Source organism: Chiloscyllium plagiosum, unplaced genomic scaffold (genome assembly GCF_037043375.1).
Source record: "Chiloscyllium plagiosum isolate Xiang-an unplaced genomic scaffold, Cpla_swu_hap1 HiC_scaffold_30, whole genome shotgun sequence".
Taxonomy (NCBI): Eukaryota; Metazoa; Chordata; class Chondrichthyes; order Orectolobiformes; family Hemiscylliidae; genus Chiloscyllium; species Chiloscyllium plagiosum.
In genome coordinates this window covers 23,818,283-23,837,735 of record NW_028270168.1, presented here as the reverse complement: position 1 = coordinate 23,837,735, position 19,453 = coordinate 23,818,283, and the positions used below count along the sequence as shown (strand labels likewise).

The window sequence follows — 19,453 nt, the reverse complement described above, 5'->3', positions numbered from 1 at the left end:
CTATACAGGCCATTCATACCATACAAAGTGCATTGGCATATCAGAACAGTGTGCATAATACAGTGCTACAGCGCAGGGAAGGTGCAGTGAGAAAGTTCGGAATTAACGTGTATCTATCTGTACATGTATTCAAACTTTTATATCTTTTGCCCAACGGAAGAGAGTGGAAGAGAGTATAACTGGGGTGGGAGGCGTCTTTGATTTATGTTGGTTGCTTTCCCAAGGCAGCAGGAAGTGTAGATGGAAGTAGAGAGGGAGAGAATTGCCAAGCTACAGTAACCTCAGCATTGGTGAGAAGCTGTAGTATATGTCACAGATCCTCAACCAGAACTTCATTAGAAACTTTCTGTACAGTTAGTCTGGGTTCCTCCCATCAGAAACCTGTCTGTTAAGTAATTATGTAGAGAAAAAGTCAGTGCTTAAAAGAAAAATCAGTTATCCTTGGGCAAAACTGATATTTCTTCGCAATTGCAGGACTTTGATGAGGCCACTTTTGGAGTACTGTGTGCAGTTCTGGTCGCCCTGCTGTAGGAAGAATATTATTAAATTGGAGAGGGTTCAGGAAAGATTTACCAGCATTTTGCCAGGACTGCCGGGTTTGAGTGATAACGATAGACTGGGTAACCTGAGAAATCTTTCACTAGAGCATCTGAGATTGAGGGATGAACTTCTAGAGTTTTATAAACTGGCTGTGACCAACCAGCTCGGAGTCAGTTCCTGAAGTCAGGAGACTCCCTGAATTCCCTGCTTATGTTCATAAGCCAGGGCTCCCTGATTGACTCAATCAGTAAGATCCATCTTGTTCCAGTCACTAAGGGCATAATTTTAAGGTGAGAGGATAAAGATTTAAAAGGACCTGAGCAGCACCTTTTTTCACACAGAGCATGATTCGTATGGAGGACTGCTGGATGAAGTGGCAGATGCAGGTACAGTTACAGCATTTAAAAGACATTTCGACAGGAATAGGAAAGGTTTAAAGGGATATGGGCCAAATGTAGGCAAATGGGACTAATTCAGTTTGGGAAGCTTGATTGGCATGGGCGAATTAGAACAAATTGTCAGTTTCTGTATTGTATGACTCTGTGACTCTAGCCTGTCTATATTGGTGAAAAGTATTCACTTGTAGGCATTAGGTGGAGACAGCATCAGGCTAATGAGTGACACCTTCCATACTTGAACTATCCATTGACACTTTCTGTCTCAGATTCACACATAAGGAGTGGCAATAGCTAAGATACAAGAGAGCGTACAGACTTTACCCTACTATGCCATCGAGAGAGGCAGAGGGAACACAATGGACAAGTCAATGTGAGCAAAGTCATTGAACCCTAACCCTAATGTATCATTCCTTTGAGATAATGGACTGACTCCACTTGGTGCTGAGCTTTATATAGAATAAGCAGACATAAGCAGACTATTCAGTGAGTCTGTGCTTGCTTATATTCCGAGAATTTTAACTCAGTTCAGAGGAAGCATTGTTGGTAAACGTGAGGCCTTCATTTTACCACCTTCGACATGGCAATCCCGGAGAGGACAACAGAGAGGAGGGAAATCCGTCAAAGCTGTTCCCTTCCCGTCCTGAGAGCTCACAATGGTGTAAATCAGATAAGGTCTGAGTCAATGGACTTTAAGCTGAGGGTCAGTCAAATCAGCCTGCCCTCTTGTGTCTTTCCCTAGCCACAAATGCATCAACCTTCTGCTTTCCTGTGTTGAAACCAAATCTAATCTCTCTGTCTCCTGTTCTAACCCATCACTGTCTGCTGACCACTGGCAGCTCTGAGGTGTTGGTCTCATTATCCCGAGACTGTCAACAACAGGAGACGATATTTTCTCCTCCTGTCTCCATTCATGTTGGATCTTAAGCACTTGCATCACCAGAAAGGATGGCGTGTCGATTCAAAGAGTGCCCATGGCGTTTTGTCTTCCTGGGCTCTCAGTGATGAGCTCCAGAACCACTGGAACCACGCGTAAGAAAAAAAAATTAAAACAGTCTTCTCTTAAAGCATTCATAATTCTCCAGTTGCTGGAACTGACAGATCTCGATGTTCTGATTTAGAGTTCAGCCATCAATGAACCAACTGTACTGATAAACAGCTCGTTCCAAACCTCCAAGCCCACAAAATTCAAGCAGTACAACCCAGCGAGTAATTGTAAATAGAACTGGGTTGCCTGTGCATAATGGACAGGACACACCAAGGACTGTCAGACTGAATTTGATGCTCCAGTTGCCCATAGTGTGGACTCCTCAGCAGCAGCAGAGTTCGTTTCTGTATCATTCATTAATGGTAACCAGAATCTGTGGCCACAGGGGTGTGTCCACCTGCTTTGCTTTGGTGCTTTGGTTTAGTTTCTAATATCATGCAGTATCTATAGCAGTTGAAGAACAAGTTTCCGGGAGTCTGAGTCAGGTTAAAAGCATTATCTGTCTGCGTTGATCACAAACTTTATCATGCCAACAGCTTTCTGATATTTAACAGATTGCACTTCCAAAGGTGTTGGAAATCTGGAACTCACTCCTGAAAAAGCTGCTGAGGCTGGATCACTGAACATTTCATGAATGTTTTTTTGTGTAGGGCATTTGGAACAAATAGGATAGATAATGGAGTTCCATGGAGAGAAATCTGAGTTAACGTTTCTGGTCCAATGACTCTTCTTCAGAATAGTTCTGAGGAAGGGTCACTGGACCCGAAATGTTAACTGATTTCTCTCCACAGGTGCTACCAGACCTGCTGCGTTTTTCCAGTGATTTCTGTTTTTGTTTCTGATTTCCAGCGCTCGGAGCTCTTTTGTTTTTTCGTTAATGGAGTTGAATTGTAGATTAGCTACGAGCTAACTGGTTGGTGGAATAGACTTGAAGGTGCTGAATAGAATATTCTTATTCCTATGTTTGTATGCCACTGTAAGGGATCCATGGCACTTTGCAGAGAGCAGGAGAAGTTTTTTTCTCTCAATGTCCTGGCCAATGTTTATTCCTTAACCAACAAACATTCGAAAAGCAGTAGATGCTGGAAATCTGAAATGAAAATAGAACACGCTGGAAATTCTTAGGGGCTCAGTCAGTACCTAAAAAACAGTTGCTGCTTCAAGTGATGACGCATTGAAATTTTCAATTGACCCAGGAGTTGAAGTGGGAGAAACACTGACAGCCTGATTGTGCACAGCAAGCTCCCATTATCAGCATTGTGATAATGAACAGATCATTTGTGATGCCGGTTGAAGGATAAACATCCGTCAGGATCAATGTGTATAAGTGAAACAGAACAGTATACAGAGATTACTCAGGCAGCATTTTGTTGCATCTGACCTGCAATTCAAAAGGATACTTTCTGTATAAAATCAAAGTGAAGTGCTGCAAATTGTGGATAAAGTAGAAACTACTGGAAACGTTCAAATGGACTGGCTGCATCTGTGGAGAGAGAAACACGAGTTAATTTTTCAGCACAATGAATATCCACCAGAAATCCGACTTGGCAGCATCTAGTCTTTCAATCTGTTTCGTGTTAATATTTGAAATACTTTGCCCCTTTCCAATCTTAATAACCACCTCCAATTTACAATCCTCTAAACTATCTGTATACATTTTCTAAAGCTTAAATCATGCTCTATCTTAATCACTCCACCATTGGTGTCCATGCCTTCAGCTGTATCGGTTGCACTGAAATTCCCACCTTAAACTTTCCACCCATGCACTGCTTTATGATGCACTTTAAAATCTGTCCTAACCTCTCCCTATAGCAGCCAGGTTTCACATTTTCTTTGTAATGACTCTGTGAGCTAATCTGGGGCATTTTGCTGCCCTAAAAGCATGATATAGATGCAAGCGTTATTGTTAGTTGCCATGCTTAGGGTAATTAAATAGTGTAACTGTAGTGCAGAAGTTACATTAATAGACTGGGGGCCCCAAGGACTGTGGGTTCAAATCCTATTTTAAGAATTTTGATCATTTTTTAAAAAGAAGTGGAAATGAAAAGCATCAGCAAAAGGGACCATGAAGCTGACAGATTGTCATAAAAATCAACTGGTCTGCTTTAGGAATCTCCTTTAGGAATTGAACACAGCCATCCTTACCTTGCTTGGCTTACATGTAACTCCAGTCCCTCATCACCAAATTTTAATCGCCCTCTGAAGTGACCTAGCCATTCTGCTTAGTTGTGTTGCATAAGATAACTAACTCTGGGAAACTAGGGATGGAAAATAAATGCTGGTCTTGCGAACTTAATGCACATCTTGAATGTTTTTAAATTAAGAATCCAATTTTGCTAATACCAACACCTCTCAGAATCCTGACTGGATTCAACAACCCCCACCCCAAAGAAAATCAGGCAACAGTGTGGAGAGCAGCCCTTTCGAAAAATTCAGGTGTAAAAGATTTGAACGCTAAAAGCAAACGTGTAAGAACTCCTGGCAAAAATAGAGGTAGATTGCCTGGGCTACACAGGCCAGATTTAGCAGGCCTCATTGGGCCTGAGATGGCTAAAGGCCGATTGTTTGGAAATCCCTACTGTGATCTATGAAGCAGCACTGACGCGTGGGGAGCTATGGTTCAGACTATGTATTGTAATCAATAGTAAATCCATGTCGCGTTCAGCACCTTGAGCTGTAAATCCACACATGCAAGCACATGCTTTTTCATGTCAAAGTTAATTGCCAGTACAAATAGTGGAGAGATATTCTGTGCTTTTTGTTCAAATAAAAGAGTTCTGTACAAGAAAGATAAAAGCCTTGTACTTAGTGGTACAAGGTTTAGGTATTATCTATACAGCTCAATGTACTTGTGTATCTATGCTTTTAATTGGTCACTTTCTATGCCCAGAAAGGGTGCAGAGAAAGCAGCAACTTGGTTAATTCTATCTGGCACATAGGATCAGAGGTGATTGTTAGAGTTGAGATTGGAATCTGCCCCTCCACTTGAACTCACCATAGTTATAATTCAGAAGAGTCTGCAGAAACTTTGCAATTAATTATACATTAAAGGCACTATATAAATGCAAGCCATTGTCATCATTCTTCAAAGGTAAAGGGGTGGCCTTATAAAAAGACATATTGAGGCCCTTTCCTTCACTAAAATGCAATAGCAAATGCTGTTAATGTGCAGCAAGCCAGTCAACCAGAAGAGCAGATTGTGCCGTAGTGAGGTGGGGAGACTGCGAAATGTCTTTGATGGGACTGAGTAAAAGAAAGCAAAAGGTCGGGAGGAGCAGGTGAGGGTTCACAGTTGGAATATGCCGATACCTTGTGGAAGAATTACACAATCCATTTTATGATCTGAAGGCATCTCAAAATGTTTCACCAATCCAATCACTGATGTAATGAAGAACTCTACATGCAGCAAGCTCCCAGAAGCCTATACATTTCTAATTGTTCTATAAATACTTTCAGCGTCTTTACCTGCACTCCTTATCCAGGCAACCCTTGAAGGAAGATGTGAGGAAAACTGGTCACACAATCCATTTTCTATCGTGGCAGGAGTCTGTGGCAATGGAAAAGGAAATCAGTGGATCTGCCAATACCTTCACTCAATGATAAAGAGAAAATTCTGCTCAGTCCCCACCCCCTTGTTTGAAATGTTTCTTGATTTATATTGTCCATAGTGTTTAGGATCTTGGATAAAGTCAGATTTCAGTCAGTTCCTCTCAGCTGTGTCCAAAGAATGAAGCAGTTGGGTTGGGCAGGGGTGGAGACTGAGAGGGAAAGATATCCAGGGATCAGGTTATTTCTGTCATCGTGAGTTTTGCCAGTTTCTGTTTTTTTGGAAAGGGAGGAGGAGAGGGAGCGAGACAATACTCAGTCTGCAAGAATGCAGCAATCAAGAAATGGTGTGGAAGATGAAGCAAAGAAATAACTTAAAGAGACAGCATCACTTTTAATACCCTTAGAAAAAAACTGTGTTATTAAACTGTCATCAATCACACCACCACTTACTGCTTAAAGTTGCCAGCTCTCACGTCAGGCTGAAGGCTTTTTAATGTAAATCTTGTTATTAAAGTATATTTTGGAGAATTTGTTCCACATCTTTATTGTGAATCTTATGATAAATGTTATTTTTTTAAAAACTCACGAATTGTCCAGTTTTCTTATATACAGAAGAGGATCATTACAACTGGCACATGCTCGTGTTTATGCTGAACATGACCTTCTATCCCTACTTCATCTCACCCCAGCAATATATTTGTCTCTTTTTTTGCCCCAGCCTACAAAGCTCTCCCTCACAAAACACCATGGCTGTTTGTGACAGATTCAATTTTCATGTCAATGAACGATTAAAATTACATTGTGTGGGATACTCACCTCGAGGACCACATTAGGCCTCCACTGTTCTGGGCCCCTTTGACGGGGACACTTTGGAACTGAACATGTCAAGTGCCTTTTTATGATCTGAAACTGACTTTGCTATCCCCTTTGTACTGTTTCAAATTACTGTTGCACCATTTGGAAATCTATTTGCAACAGGTGGGGCTGGTATTTGTCTGCCTTCAAATGAAACATTCAAATTGTTGGTTACAAAAACATTAAGATCCAAATGGTTTACCTTCTACCATCCCGGTGGAGCCAGAAATGAGGTGAGAAACCCCCTTATCCCCACCCTCATCCTCTTCAGTAGTGAAAACTTTGGAATTTATGGGTGGAATTTGATGTCTGTCCATGTGGGATGTTGGTTGAGGAAGAGACAGAGATGTTTAAACAGGGATCAGGTCCCCACTGCCTTCCCTCTTCTGCCACCAATTCCCTAAATTAATATTCACTGAAAGACCTCCTGCTTCTAGTAGCTGCTGGGGTTCACTCATGATGTGGAAAATCCAAAGAGTTGTATGGGTTGTATGTTTATGGGCTCCCGGGGGAGAGCTGTCATTAAAATACACTCAGTGCATGTTTGAGGGACCAGGCCTTGGGAAAGGGGTCTACCACGAAGATTCAGTGTCCGGAGCAAGGGGTGTACATCAAAGCACAATACCTGGCACCTAAGGCTATACTCTCATCAGGGCCAGGGATCCAGACCATGAGTGACACCAGGGCCATCATTTCTGTCCGCGGTTGGATTGTGGGCTGTTCTGTGCCGTTGTTGCCCAATCAGGTCAACCCTGATTGACGGGCAGCTTTCAGTGTGTGGGGTTACCTCCCCCCAGGGTGTGTCATGTTGCTCAGCCAAGGTCTGAGTTGCCCTTAGTTCCAAAGAGCTTCTGAAAAGAGGCAACACAGAACTTTTGTCAATGGGCAAGAATCGCTTTGGCTCCATTAAATACCAAAGGTCACCTCTTACCCCCAACGTCTATTGTATGTCACGTCACAATTACTTATTCCAAAATGTTATTTTCTGAAAGAAAACTGCCTGTATTGTTGGACCCTAGCTTCAAGTAATCTCAATTCCAGTGATGCCAGGCCTCCTCAGCTTCCTCTGTAAGTTTCTATCTAAGGACTGTCATTCAACCAAAGGGCTCAAGTGATTAACCTCATTCATCTCCACTGGCTCCATGTTTAACAATAGAAAATAATTGAATGTCTCTTTAAATTGCTTTGGCGCAGACACTGTGGTTCTTGTTCAACCCTATGTTTCAGCCCTCCATGTTTCTCTGGCACTGGTGTACGATCCATGCCTCTGTGCCCCCACTGTCTGCTCCACTGTCAGTAGAAACACACACTCGCTAGGGCTTCTCAGTCTGAACTCTTGGCATCTCTCTTCCAAAGATCTCCTGAGAACATGACGGTTTTATTGTACATTTAGTCACCTCCTATCTCCTGCTCTGTGAATGAGTGCTTTTCAGACTTTCTCCCTGTCTCCCCTGTAAATATTGGCCCATTCCCTGGGATTTTCCCAAGTTTTTACACGCTTCTTGGGTCCCTCACAAAAATATTGACACATTCTCGAGAATTGCCCCTGTCTTCCCTTTCAAAAGCACGATTTGAACTACTCAAAGGAAAACAGTGGTTTCATCGCAGAAAACTTTTATTAGTAAAATGTAACAGAAATAACAGTCAGCAAATACAGCAATGTGATGAACAGACACCAATCTGTGACTTTCCGTTCCCCAGGGATCACAGACCCCTCAAATTTGAAAATCTTGGACCTTCAGACGAGAACACAGATCAACTGAACCACTCTGAGCCATTTTTGTGTTTTATTTACGTTGATAGTGTGCATTTGCAAATTCCAATAGGGAAGTTTTCTTTAAAAAGTCAAACAAATTATTAAAGTGTTTGGAATTATGTTCCTTGCGAACTAATAATGCAGAAGGAAGTATTTGAACATTGGGGTAGGATTGCCTTTTCCAGAGGATTCTGATCTATTTGTTTACGAGGCTGTATCAAGGTTTCTTTGCCTTCAGCTGAAAATGTGTTGCTGGAAAAGCGCAGCAGGTCAGGCAGCATTCAAGGAGCAGGAGAATCGACATTTCGGGCATGAGCCCTTCTTCAGGAGGGCTCATGCCCGATGCTGCCTGACCTGCTGCGCTTTTCCAGCAACACATTTTCAGCTCTAATCTCCAGCATCTGCAGTCCTCACTTTCTCCTTTCTTTGCCTTCCCCCAACCCTGCAGATATCAGTGAGATTCGCGAAATCAAAACTTCATTGTTTTTCTAGAGAAGAGATGGATAAGGGGTGACTGAATTGAGGGGTGTAAAATTATGCAAATATTTTGGTGGGGTAGACCTAAAGAAGCTGTTACCTCTCTTTTTTGAGATCACCTACAGTATGGAAACAGTCCCTTTGGCCCAACAAGTCCACACTGACCCTCCGAAGGGTAATCCACCCAGACCCATTCCCCTATTTACCCCTGACTAATGTGCCTAACAGTATGGACAATTTAGCATGGCCAATTCACTTCACCTGCACATCTTTGGGCTGTGGGAGGAAACCAGAGAACTCGGAGGAAACCCATGCAGACACAGGGAGAACGTGCAAACTCCCATACAGACAGTCGCCTGAGATTGGGATCGAACCCGGGTGCCGGGCGCTGTGAGGCAGCAATGCTAACCACTGAGCCACCATGCTGCTCCCATAGGGTAAATCAAAACTAGAAGTGGAGTAATATCTTGAAATAGGAAAAATGGAACCTATTGCAACATGGACTTGTGGAGGTATTTGTTTTAAAATTCTTTTACAGGATTCTAGCTTGGAACAGGAGTTGGCCATTCAGCCCATTGAGTCTGTTCTATTATTCAATATGACAGTGGCTGACCATTTACCTCAAAGTTACTTTCCCACACTATCTCTCCTGGTGTCATTAGTTTCCAGAAATCCGAAGATTTCTTTTTTGAACCTGCTCAATGATTGGGCTTTCACAGGCCTCTAGAGCAGAGAATTCAGAGGTTCATCACTGAGTGAAGAAATTCCTCTTGGTCTCAGTTTTAAATGACCTCATTCTGAGATTGTATTCCCTGGTTTCGGACTCACCATCCCGGGGCGGATATATTTTATTGACAACCACGCTGTCACACATTGTAAGAACTTTGTAAGTTTCAATTAGGTCATGCCTTGTTCTTTGAAATTTTAGGGAATACAGAGCCAATCTTTTTAATGTTGCCTCATAAAATAATACCTGGGATTAATCTGGTGAGCCTATGTTGCACTCCCTCTCAGGCAAGTATACCCTTTCTTAGATAAGGGGACCAGCACTGTACAAAGTAGCCAGGTGAGCTGTCACCAAAGATCAATACAAACTGCATGTCTTTCCTTCTGTATAAATGAGGGAATTTATGCATGGAACTAGAGAAAGTGAGTAAGATCCTAAATGTGTACTTTTGCACTAGAATTCATCAAGGAGAAGGAAATGGTTGATAGTAAGATTAGGGAGATGTATATTGATATTCTAGGGCATGTTTATATTAAGAAGGCAGAGGTGTTGAGTGTCCTGAAAACTATTAAGGGCCTGATAGGATCCAACCCAGAATACTGAGGGAGGCCAGGGTGGAGATTGCCAAGGCCTTGATGAGACCTTGGTATGCTGTTTAGCTACAAGTGAGGTCTTTCTAAAGATTGGAGAACAGCCAATGTTGTTACTTTTTTTAAGAAGGGCAAAACAGATAATCCAGGAAATCATAGACTGGTGAGCCTTACATCCATGGTAGGGAAATCATTGGAGAAGATTCTTGGGGACAGGATTTACTCACATTTTGAAAAGAATGGAATTACTAGGGATCGTCAGCGTGGTTTTGTGCAGGGGAGATCTTGACTCACAACTTGAGGAAGTGACAAAGATGATTGATGAAGTTTGGCTACATGAACTTTACTAAAGCATTTGACAAGGTCCCTCATGGTGGGCTAGTCTGAAAGGCCTCATTCCTGATGAAGGGCTCCGGCCTAAAACGTTGATTTTCCTGCTCCTCGGATGCTGCCTGACCTGCTGTGCTTTTGCAGCAACGCACTCTCAACTCTGATCACCAGCATCTGCAGACTTCATTGTCTCCTGGTCTGAAAATTAAGTCACATGAGATCCATGATGAGTTGGTAAGCTAGATACAAAATTGGCTTGGTCATTGACGAAAGAAAAGTGAGAGGTGTTTTTCTAACTGGAGGTCGATGACCATTGGTTTTCCACAAGGATCGCTGTTGGGACCTCTTGTTTGTAATACATATAAATTATTTGGATGAAATTGTAGGTGGGCTGATTAGCAAGTTTGCAGACAACATGAAAATTGGTGGTGTTGTGGATAGTGAGGAAAGTTGTCAAAGGATGTAGTAGAATACAGATCAGTTGGAAAGTTGAATGGAGAAATGGTAGATGTGGTCCATGTATCTTGTGCCTTTGACCTTCTAGATTTTAGAGGTCATAGGTTTGAAGGTACTATCGAGGCAGCGTTGGTGAGTTACTACAGTGTGTTTTGTTGATGGTACATACTGCTGCCACTGTATGTTAGTGATGAAAGGAGTGAATATTTGAGGGATTGGACAGCATGCCAATCTAGCAGGTTGCTTTGTACTAAATGGTAATAAGCTTTTTGTTTGTTCTTGGAGCTGCAACCATGCAGGACAAGTGAAGAGTAGTTCATCACACTCCAAACTTGTTCCTCTCCAGCCATTGGAGAGCCAAGAGGTCAGAAGATGAGCCACTCACTGTAGATTTCCCAGCCTGTGACCTTCTTTTGTAACCACATAAGTCTGCTCTCTTTGGTTTCTGATTAATGTTAACCCCTGGGATGTTGATAATAAGCGATTCAGTGAAGGTGATGCCATTGAATGAATTAAGGAAAGATAGATAAATACATGAAAGAAATAGATAATGTTGATAGAGTGTGACAAAATAGGGTGGCAAGAGACTTGTCTAGAGTATACCACAGATATGGAGCAGTTGGAGAATTCCTTGCTTCTATGCTCAATTTTCCATGGAATTGTATGAGGTTAATATCTTGTGGATGGCGCTCCTAGATTAAAACTGTTAATCCTATGCAGATTATTTCTTTTCTTTGGCAATGACAAAAGTGGTGTTTTTGGAAAATGGGAGCACTTTTAAAAATCATAACTTACCTGTTAATTGTATCAATATGAAGAAAACTTTATCCAGTTCTCTTTTTTTTAATAGACACATTGCTAGTAGGGTGTATGTTACCAGTGAGATTGGAATTAATAATGGTGAAAGAAATCTAATGGGTACATATGATTTGGAGGATCCATGGCTGTAGATTGTCCGAAGTTGGCAGGGCTTAGGAATGCGACTGTTTAAGACATTTCAAAAGAATTTCAGTTCAATGAAGGTGCAGGGAGGAGGAGGAAGGCCGACATAGAATATGACACTTGCATCTTAAAGGAAACAAGGACATTCAAAGAGGCATTGATTATAGGAAGAAAGAATGAAAGAACGTGGTTTTATATAGCGGCCTACACAAACACAGGGCATGCCAAAGTATTTAACTGCCATTGAAGTACTTTCGAAGTGTAGTCACTCCAGTGTGGGAAATGCGGCAGCTGATCTCTACACAGCAAGATCCCACAACCTGTAGTTGGCAGATCATTTTGTTTTTAGTGATGCTAAATGAAGGAATACTGTGGTCTAGGACACCAGGGAAACTATCTAGTCATAGAATCGTTCACATCCAGTGAAAAAGACAACAGAGGCTTCCTTTTAATGTCCCATCTGAAGGAAGGAACCTCTGACAGTGCCACACTCTTGCAGTACCACACTGGCAATGGCCTCCTCGGTTTAGATTAGGTTTCTACAAGGGCACTTGAATCCAAAACCCTTTGGATTAAGTAACCATGCTTCAAACTGAACCACAGTGTGGTAGAATTGATGAAACGTTTGGGCTGGTGCTAAAGTGCTGGTGCAAACACACCCAATAATAGTCCCAACATGCAGCAGTATCTTTGAAAATCTCAAATGCCGAAATTGTCAACTCAGCATCTATAAAGTGCATGAACAGGTGGATAGATTTAGGACAAAAAATTTTTGTTGAAAATGCAATCTTTACTTTTTTTTCTCAAAAGCAGAGTATTGTCAGTTTTGCTTGTTATTACACTGTGCTTATTATAGCTCTCTCTACAAACTCTGTGGCAACCACCGTATGACAATGGAGCTTGCTGCGTGGCTCCTCAGATGGTATCATAGTGAGAGTTCACTGCACTTGTTCTGTCATTTCAATTTAATCATCAATAAACACAGGGGAAAAGGGCTTTAACAGAACTGAGGAATCAAAGGACAGGAAGTAGGGAATTACGCCAAAGCACACAAGTGCATTGCACAAGCTAATATTTGATGATGACAATAGTTAGATTGCTTTTTTTAGGCCAAGTCTTCTTAATATCTTGAACACATGCTAAATTTTTACTTCCAAAATAAAGCAGCTACCACTAAATGCCCTTTGGGTGTTCGAAGCATTTCATGCATAAAAATTCCATTTTGTGAGCTTTATATTTCAGTTGAGTTGTTCAGGAGCTGCTGGAGACTTAAGATGCGAGCAAAGAAAGATGAGAGCTGTGTTTGTTGAGCTTTGTTGATGACCTCAGGCTGTCCCAAAGTGTTTTACTTTAAATGAGGTATTTTTGAGATGTAGTTATTGTTGTAATGGAGAAACTGCAGTGGCTAATTTGCAGACAGGGAGGATCCACAAATAGCAGTGTGATAGTCACCAGATAATACGTCAGGAATGATGCTGATTAAGGAAAAATAATGTCCAGGACATCAGGAAAATTGCCCTTCAGAAATTCCATGTGATCTTTCATGTTCGTTCAAGAGAGAATAAGGAGCCTTTGGTTAACGTCTCAACTAGAATACAGTACAGTCCTTCGGTATTGGCACTGGGCATGCCAGTGAAATGTTTGCATTCCAGTCTCTGAAATGATGATGTACCGATTCAGAGATAAATTTACTACAGAGTGAGTTATTACTGATGCCTGTAGAGTTGTTGGGTTGTTAAGGAAAAGGTTACAGAAGCAGGGCATTAAACTCAGAATTTTTCTCACACATCCATTGGTATCTTAAAGTGGAAGTTGTGTTATCAATTTTCCAACATTATCTTGGAGTTGCCTGAAATTCATGATTAGTCTCCTCAACATTACTTCCGAAAAGGTCAGACCACAAAAAAAAATTTGATCTTGGTACAAGGGGTCAAATGGTTTCTCTCATGCTTGAAAGTCTTTGATTCTATTGAAATAACTGCTGAGTTGTACAAAACTTAAATGTTGTCAAAAAGATATGAAATCAAAGCATAACCTCCACAATTCGATGTAAAATGAAAAGTATGGAAGGGATGCCAACATTGTTGGGTCAAATAGGATGTTCCAACTAGTTGCATTATTACGCTGTTCTGCTATTCTGACATTCCAGATGAAGGGCTTATGCCCGAAACATCGACTCTCCTGCTCCTCAAATGCTGCTTGACCTGCTGTGCTTTTCCAGCACCACACATTTTGGCTCTGACTCTCCAGCGTCTGCAGCCCTCACTTTCTCCTGTTCTGCTCTTGGACCTGCATTTTGTACACTGTAGGAACCATTTATTTTTGTACAAAAATCAAAACCTGTTTTCTTTTTTGTAGTTTTCACCGCGGCGAACTCAGTGCAAGTGGCAAGGTTCAAGAGGAGAGACCTGGGACTCAAGTGATTGGTGGTTACTGTGACAGCAGCTCAAAGGATAACAACTGTGACAAGTAAGGCATAATTACAAGATTTATTCACAGATTGTATATTTCTTCATATTAAGCTAATTTGAGATTATTGAATTGAAGTGGGCTACTGGACTATAAAGGGGAGGAAGTTTTACTGTAGCTATACCAAACCCAACTAAGTTCATTCATATCTGGAGTATTATGTCTGTGGGTACTGAATATTTAGAAAGGATATGTTGTCCTTAGAGGGAATGCATTTGCAGATTCACTAGAATATTGCCTCGGCTCCAAGGATTAACCTATGAAATGAAATTACATAAACTAGGTTCATTTTGCTTGAAATATAAAAGGTTAAGGTGTGACTTCATTGACAACTTTAGGACAGCTAACATTACATCTGTATTTAGGAAGACAGATAGAAAGGAACTCAAGACCAATCAGCATAACGCCGGTGTTCAGAATCAAACACAATTTCAGTACTTGTGGATGACACCAAAATTGGCTGGGTCGGGATTAGTTAATATCGAGAACTCCAAGAAATTACAAGAAGGGATTAATAAACATGTAGAATGGATGCATCACTGGCAAATTAATTTCAAGATAGATATCAATGAGGTATAACGTTTTGGAAAGGGAGGTAACAAAATAGTTAGAAAATAAGAATGCAAATTTGTAATGTGGGCAGAGCAGTGGCAAATGGAATTCAATCTGGAGAAGGTGTGACGTAACACATTTGGGGAGGGCCAAGAAATCAAGGAATTACGCTATTAACAATAGAACCCTGGAAAGTACTGAAGATCAGAGGGACTTTGCTGTGCAAATCCAAGATTCCTGGAGGTAGCAGGGCTAAGTTGTTTAAGGAGGTGTTGAAGAAAATTTCAGAAACAGACATTCAGTATTGACCAACTTTATTACTCACGATATGTCATGGGAGCATTTGAAATCAATGGGATTCTTTATTACCCAAGGCAGAGAATATGAGAGCAAGAAGGTTATGCTGCAATTGTATAAAATGCTGATTAGATCATAACTGGTGGACCGCATTTAGTTCTGGTCACCATGCTATAAGAATAATGTGCTTGTACAAGAGAGAGTGCAGAGGAGATTATCCAGGATACTACCTTGGCTTGACTGAAAGAGTTATGAGGAAAGATTGGATAGATTGAGCTTGTTTTCCTTGGAACAGTGAGGATTGATAAGGAACCTCATTGAGGTGTATTAGATTATGAGGGGCATTATTAGTGTGAAGAGGCATAGATTAGAGGTAAGAGGAATTGGTTAAAAAAGAGTTGAGGAGATTTTCTTTCACCCTGAGGGTAGTGGGAGTCTGGAACCAAAAGGTAATTAAGTAAAAAATGCTCGTAATTGTTAAAAAAATTTATATATTCACTTTGTTTGCCATCATGTCCAGGACAGTGGGCCAAGAAAGATGGGATTAATGTGGAGAGATCTAGATTGACCACTGTGGACAAGATGGGCCATTCTGTGCTGCAAATGTCTATGAGTCCATGGGCAGAGGAGGAGCCAAGAGATCTGGAAGCATAATAAGTAGAAGCAGCACCACAGATTAATAAGGTCATAAAATAAAACAAGCATTGGAGTTATTTTGGGTGGTAGAAAATTTACAAGTACAGATGATGTGCTAGCTTTTGATTGAACTTTAGTTAGACCACACTTGAAGTACATTGTCTGGTACAGTAAGATAAGACACAGTACTAATCAGGCACAATCACACTGAATGTCAGAGCACGTGTAAGGACTGAAAGGTCTAGTACTGTCACTATCTCTTGTTCCTATGCTGTTATCCTCAGCTCTGGCAATGACAGATTTTCAGATGCACACTGGGAATTGAACATAAGTCCTCCTAGACTTGAGCCTAAAGGGGAGCCAGTATTTCCTTCTAAATTTCATTTTTACATTCAACTTTCGCATGTTCAATTCCTGGTAGTCAGTACCAAACATCTAAAGGGAAAACCAGGAGCTTGCTTTCAATTGCTGATGGGGTTCACAGATTGTCCTATTGTGCCTGCACCAAATCACAGCTGCCTCAGTGCTGCTTCACAGCACCAGGGACCTGGGTTCAACTCCACCTGCGGGCAACTGTCTGCGTGGGTTTCCTCTGGGTGTACAGGTTAGGTGGATTGGCCACGCTAAATTGCCTACGGTGTCCAGGGACATACAGGCTAAGTGGTTCAGCCATGGGAAAGCAGGGTAACAGGGATAGGGTAGGGGATGGTTTGGGGTGGGATGGTCTTCATGAGTCGGTTTGGACTCAATGGGCTGAATGGCCTGCTTCCACTGTAGGAATTCTGTGATTCTATGAGTGTGAAAGATACACCTGGTGCTGGGACCTGGGAATTATTCGGGTATTGGGTTCCAGGCCCAAAATTAAAAATCAAGCCAAATGGTCTTTATATGAGGGAACACTAGATGTTAGTAGAATATTGGCAGCTCATGAAAAAGTTGCCTGAAGTTGTTTCCTTTCATTTAAAATGTGACCACAAATTTAGAAATGAAAGTGTGTTAACAGGGTACCCAGCAAGTAAATTATTCCTGAGTAGTTAAATTATTCTTTTTGAGAACATCAAATGTAGTGGTATGGGGACAGTGAAGCTGGGCAGAACTAGTTGATGTCAGTTGAACTCGGGAATGAGGACCATTATTGGCCTCAGCACTGAGGGCTAAGAGAAAGGAAGGTGGTCTGGTGTGATGAAATCCATGGTTGAAGAGTCTGAGTGAGAGCACAGGCCACTGATTAGCTTCAGAATGGCTTCCTGGGCTGGATGGGTAAGAGTGAAATTTTCAGAGACTCCCAAAGCCAAATGCAAATTGGAAAGGGACTGGCTTCCCTCCTGGACTGTCTGACACCTTGGGTCTGGGTCATGTGCCCGCTTTCCCTGAGGTTTCAGAGATCACAAGTAGTGACTCCCACTAATTTCTAACTTGCACTCTGAACACACGTTGGAGAGAAACTAGCCCATGTTAGCAGGTTTACGGAGTAGAAATTGTATCTCAGTTAAGAAATGGTGAACATAAAGGCTGGATCTGGGAGGAGACTTCAGACAAAATAAGGTCACTGCCATTATTTCTGTTGTTATTTCAAAGAACCTATCAACCAGAACTGGTGATCAATGCATATTGCCCAGTGTTGTGAAAGAGGGTGTGAAAAAGGTGAAACCGATTGAACCGAGCCACTATGACTGCCACTGAGCAGAGCTGATAAAGCTCGATAGAATTGGACCATTTTGGTGAAGGCCTTGCCTGGTGAGCTGTGATGGTATGGTGTTGCCGACAGATGACAATTGGTGACTAAATTCTTGGAGACAAAGAGATCACCTGTCCCCTGGAAGTTCACTGCTTTGAGGATTTTGTAGCTACAATTGGGGCTCTATATTCTGGATGTACTGCCTTGCAAATATGTGACATCTATCTTTACTGTTCCTGCCATTTCCTGTGTAATTGATAGTTTTATGTTGACTGCAATTTACCTGTCAATTCATGTTTGATTGTTAAGGTGGAGATTGTAATAAATGAAATCTTGCCTGTTGACCTTCTCATTGGGGTCATTTAGTAACTTTGTTTTTTTGTCTGTGGCCTTATAACATGTGGATTGTTGTTCCTCATCACTATTATATGACTTGTGTTGGCAAATTGGCAACAGAATGGCTCCTGTGGTGAATGTGGTATTGTGTGACAGTGACATTGGACGTACCTGCACAATTGAAAATTTACCAGTGCTTATAACCCTGGTTCACTTGAACAGACCCTAGCGCCTGACATAAACGAAGGATTGTAGCCTTGTACTCCAATATGATTCAGTCAGGGAATCTGATTGGAATTTCCACCTGCACTGTCTGATTATCCTTGTTCAGGACGTACTGTATACTTCTGGTAGTTTCTATTTTCATTCAGAGTTTTGGGGCATTTTCAGTTTTTATTCCCCTCATCATTGTACCGATAGGGTTACTGCAGCTATAAAGCAAAATTTCTCCTATTGCGAGCATTGTGCTATTTCACCATATCGACAGAAAGCTCTGAAGAGTGAACATGGGTAGGAGAGTAGGCCATCTAGTCCATTGAGTTACATGGAAAGCACAGCATAAAGACAAGCTATTTTGGCCCAACAGGTCCACACCAGTATTTACAGCTTCTTCATTTAACACTATCAGTATATTAGATTAGATTGGAATAGATTAGATTACTTATCATTCAGTTCCTTGCTGTTTTGTGTTTATCAAATTTCCATGTAAATCATCAGTTATTTACCTGAACAACTCATTGTGGTAGCAAGTTCCACATCCTAACCACTCTCTTGGGCAAAGACGTTCTCCTGAATTTTTGAAAAAGATTTATCAGTGTTTATATTACAATTATGGCCCCTGGCCTTAGGTCTCCCCCATGAGTGGAAACAACTTCTTTGTACTTTCCCGATCAAACATCCACATAATCTTAAAAAAAAAACCATGATCAGGTCAGCCTCAGTCTTTTCTAATTGGTTTAACTGCTTAGTTCTGTTAGGGTTCTCGGTAAATCCAGAGGTACTGGAATGGACTGAATAGCTCACTGAATTGAATAGCCCCCTTCTGTTTGTAAAATTCTGTGAGCACCACGACACCAGTGAACCTGCAGTTTGAACAGTGAACGATAAGCCCATTTTGTTTTTGGTATATAACAGCATGTCAGAGATAGATATTCTAATGATCAGAATACGTCATGCCAAGCCATGTGCCCATTGATGAACCTTTCTCTGGATTTTGCTCTCAACAACTGCCTTATGCATTTGCAGTTGGCTGCAACTACAATTTTAAGAAAAAACACTCCTGAGCCATGAAAGCCAGTACTGATTTAAAGCCATGATAAGTTTAAGACGCAAAAGTCGTGGAAGTGAAATTGTTTTGCAAAGTCTTAATGTAGTTGGGAATGAGTATTTTGGAAGATTTGTCTCTCTGCACAAGTCTCCACTTGTCCCTCTGCATTTTGTTCTGCATCTTTAAATGCTGACATCACCAGTTTATCATTTCTGCAGAAAACAAGTTAGTTAAATAAAAATCAAGGTTTCTTGACTAAAAAAAGCACACATCGACAGAGGTGTCATTTTGACTCTGGGTAGCACTTTCAATCAGATGGCTGTGGATTCAAGTACTCCTCTCAAACATAATTTAGGCTACCAGTTGACTGCGGCACTGAGGATATCAATAATCACCTTAATATTGTACACATGTGAGCAGTGAGTTAGAGTCAGCATAAAGATCTTATAAATGATTGCAACAGAAGCAATACTTGCCAAAAGAAAAATAATGTACTCTGATCACCAGAGTGCACTAGGACAGTCAAGATGAGACACTGCAATCCTCCATTGTCCAATTATTCAACATGCTTAACATTGAATTTACTTGCTTCTGCTCTTGGATAAGACATTAA

The 19,453-nt window shown here is 41.3% G+C and overlaps 1 protein-coding gene across 5 annotated transcripts in view; it reads left to right on the top strand.

Annotated features, from left to right (window-relative positions):
- hivep3b (HIVEP zinc finger 3b) overlaps nt 1–19,453 on the top strand; it is a 399,719-nt gene that overhangs the window by 72,474 nt on the left and 307,792 nt on the right. For all 5 annotated transcript variants that reach the window (XM_087976806.1, XM_043717599.2, XM_087976805.1 and 2 more), the window contains exon 2: nt 13,964–14,074. The gene's annotated coding sequence lies outside the window, so the exon portion shown is untranslated. The remainder of the gene's footprint in view (nt 1–13,963; nt 14,075–19,453) is intronic.